Source organism: Oncorhynchus masou, chromosome 20 (assembly GCF_036934945.1).
Source record: "Oncorhynchus masou masou isolate Uvic2021 chromosome 20, UVic_Omas_1.1, whole genome shotgun sequence".
Classification (NCBI taxonomy): Eukaryota; Metazoa; Chordata; class Actinopteri; order Salmoniformes; family Salmonidae; genus Oncorhynchus; species Oncorhynchus masou.
Genome location: NC_088231.1, coordinates 30555914 through 30559742, shown reverse-complemented (window position 1 = coordinate 30559742; position 3829 = coordinate 30555914). Strand labels below are relative to the sequence as shown.

General features: G+C 27.1%; 1 pseudogene; it reads right to left on the bottom strand.

Moving 5' to 3' along the window:
- Positions 1 to 43: 43 nt before the first annotated feature.
- LOC135506631 (glutamate receptor 2-like) overlaps positions 44 to 3829 on the bottom strand; it is a 43467-nt pseudogene continuing 39681 nt past the window's right edge.

Sequence of the window (3829 nt, the reverse complement as noted above, 5' to 3'; positions counted from 1 at the left end):
GTCGGAGGTAGGGGACGCGGGGAAAGTCAGGAGGGTGAGAGAAGTCAGGGGTCAGAACACGCCCGTTCTCCCCAGAGGACCCCGTGATGGACAGCCTGGCCTTACTCCGCATGGCATCTGTAAATGTCATCTACACACACACACACACACACACACACACACACACACACACACACACACACACACACACACACACACACACACACACACACACACACAACACACAAAATATAAAAAATGCAATGGTCAGGGTCAGCTCCACTTGCTGTAGAAATATATATGTATAGATATGTAAAATGTAGAAATGCAGTATGTAGAAATGCAGTATGTTGAAATCTAGAAATGCAGTATGTAGTAAATGTAGTATATAGTAAATGCAGTATGTAATAAATGTAGTATGTAGTAAATGCAGTATGTAATAAATGTAGTACGTGGTAAATGCAGTATGTAGTAAATGTAGTAAATAGTAAATGCAGTATGTAGTAAATGTAGTATGTAATAAATGTAGTATGTAGTAAATGTAGTATGTAGTAAATGTAGTATGTAGTAAATGTAGTATGTAATAAATGTAGTATGTAGTAAATGCAGTATGTAGTAAATGTAGTATGTAGTAAAGGTAGTATGTAATAAATGTAGTATGTAGTAAATGCAGTATGTAGTAAATGTAGTATGTAGTAAATGTAGTATGTAGTAAATGTAGTATGTAGTAAATGTAGTATGTAATAAATGTAGTATGTAGTAAATGCAGTATGTAATAAATGCAGTATGTAGTAAATGTAGTATGTAGTAAATGTAGTAAATGTAGTATAGGGTAAATGCAGTATGTAGTAAATGTAGTATGTAGTAAATGTAGTATGTAATAAATGTAGTATGTAGTAAATGCAGTATGTAATAAATGCAGTATGTAGTAAATGTAGTATGTAGTAAATGTAGTAAATGTAGTATAGGGTAAATGCAGTATGTAGTAAATGTAGTATGTAGTAAATGCAGTATGTAATAAATGTAGTATGTGGTAAATGCAGTATGTAGTACATGTAGTAAATGCAGTATGTAATAAATGTAGTATGTGGTAAATGCAGTATGTAGTAAATGTAGTATGTAGTAAATGTAGTATATAGTAAATGTAGTGAATGCAGTATGTAGTAAATGTAGTAAATGTAGTATGTAGTACATGTAGTAAATGTAGTAAATGTAGTAAATGTAGTATGTGGTAAATGCAGTAAATGTAGTAAATGTAGTAAATGTAGTATGTAGTAAATGTAGTATATAGTAAATGCAGTATGTAGTAAATGTAGTATGTAGTAAATTTAGTAAATTTAGTAAATGTAGTATGTAGTAAATGTAGTATGTAGTAAATGTAGTATATAGTAAATGCAGTATGTAGTAAATGCAGTATGTAGTAAATGTAGTAAATGTAGTATATAGTAAATGCAGTATGTAGTAAATGCAGTATGTAGTAAATGTAGTAAATGTAATATGTAGTAAATGTAGTAAATGCAGTAAATGTAGTAAATGCAGTATGTAGTAAATGTAGTATATAGTAAATGCAGTATATAGTAAATGCAGTATGTAGTAAATGCAGTATGTAGTAAATGCAGTATGTAGTAAACGTAGTATATAGTAAATGCAGTATGTAGTAAATGTAGTATGTAGTAAATTTAGTATGTAATAAATGTAGTATGTAGTAAATGTAGTATGTAGTAAATGTAGTATGTAGTAAATGTAGTAAATGTAGTAAATGTAGTATGTGGTAAATGCAGTATGTAGTAAATGTAGTAAATGTAGTATGTAGTAAATGTAGTATATAGTAAATGCAGTATGTAGTAAATGTAGTATGTAGTAAATTTAGTATGTAATAAATGTAGTATGTAGTAAATGTAGTATGTAATAAATGTAGTATGTGTAAATTCAGTATGTAGTAAATGTAGTATATAGTAAATGTAGTATGTAGTAAATGTAGTATATAGTAAATGCAGTATGTAGTAAATGTAGTATGTAGTAAATTTAGTAAATTTAGTAAATGTAGTATGTAGTAAATGTAGTATGTAGTAAATGTAGTAAATGCAGTAAATGTAGTAAATGCAGTATGTAGTAAATGTAGTAAATGTAAAATATGTAGTAAATGTAGTAAATGTAGTAAATGCAGTAAATGTAGTAAATGTAGTAAATGTAGTAAATGTAATATGTAGTAAATGTAGTAAATGTAGTAAATGCAGTAAATGTAGTAAATGCAGTATGTAGTAAATGTAGTATATAGTAAATGCAGTATATAGTAAATGCAGTATGTATTAAATGCAGTATGTAGAAAATGCAGTATGTAGTAAATGTAGTATATAGTAAATGCAGTATGTCGTAAATGTAATATGTAATAAATGTAGTATGTAGTAAATGTAGTAAATGCAGTATGTAGTAAATGTAGTATGTAGTAAATGCAGTAAATGTAGTAAATGTACTAAATGAAGTACGTAGTAAATGCAGTATATAGTAAATGCAGTATGTTGTAAATGCAGTATGTAGTAAATGTAGTATGTAGTAAATGTAGTATGTAATAAATGTAGTATGTAGTAAATGTAGTAAATGCAGTATGTAGTAAATGTAGTATGTAGTACATGTAGTAAATGTAGTAAATGTAATAAATGTAGTATGTAGTAAATGTAGTAAATGTAATAAATGTAGTATGTAGTAAATGCCGTATGTAGTAAATGTAGTAAATGCAGTATGTAGTAAATAGTATGTATGTGTAGTACATGTAGTAAATGTAGTAAATGTAATAAATGTAGTATGTAGTAAATTTAGTAAAAATGTAGTAAATGTAGTATGTAGTAAATGTAGTATGTAGTAAATGTAGTAAATGTAGTATGTAGTAAATGTAGTATGTAGTAAATGTAGTAAATGCAGTATGTAGTAAATGTAGTATGTAGTAAATGTAGTATGTAGTAAATGTAGTAAATGCAGTATGTAGTAAATGTAGTATGTAGTAAATGTAGTATGTAGTAAATGTAGTAAATGTAGTAAATGCAGTATGTAGTAAATGTAATAAATGTAGTATGTAGTAAATGTAGTATGTAGTAAATTTAGTAAATGTAGTAAATGTAGTATGTAGTAAATGCAGTAAATGTAGTAAATGCAGTATGTTGTAAATGTAGTGTGTAGTAAATATAGTAAATTTAGTAAATTTAGTAAATGTAGTATGTAGTAAATGTCAGTATGTAATAAATGTAGTATGTAGTAAATGTAGTAAATGCAGTATGTAGTAAATGTAGTATGTAGTACATGTAGTAAATGTAGTAAATGTAATAAATGTAGTATGTAGTAAATGTAGTAAATGTAATAAATGTAGTATGTAGTAAATGCCGTATGTAGTAAATGTAGTAAATGCAGTATGTAGTAAATGTAGTATGTAGTACATGTAGTAAATGTAGTAAATGTAATAAATGTAGTATGTAGTAAATGTAGTAAATGTAGTAAATTTAATAAATGTAGTATGTAGTAAATGTAGTATGTAGTAAATGTAGTATGTAGTAAAGGTAGTAAATGTAGTATGTAGTAAATATGTAGTAAATGTAGTAAATGTAAATGTAGTAAATGTAGTATGTAGTAAATGTAGTATGTAGTAAAAGTATGTAGTAAATGTATGTTAAATGTAGTAAATGCAGTATGTAGTAAATGTAGTATGTAGTAAATGTAGTATGTAGTAAATGTAGTAAATGTAGTAAATGCAGTATGTAGTAAATGTAGTATGTAGTAAATGTAGTAAATGTAGTACATGTAGTATGTAGTAAATGTAGTATGTAGTAAATTTAGTAAATGTAGTATGTAGTAAATGCAG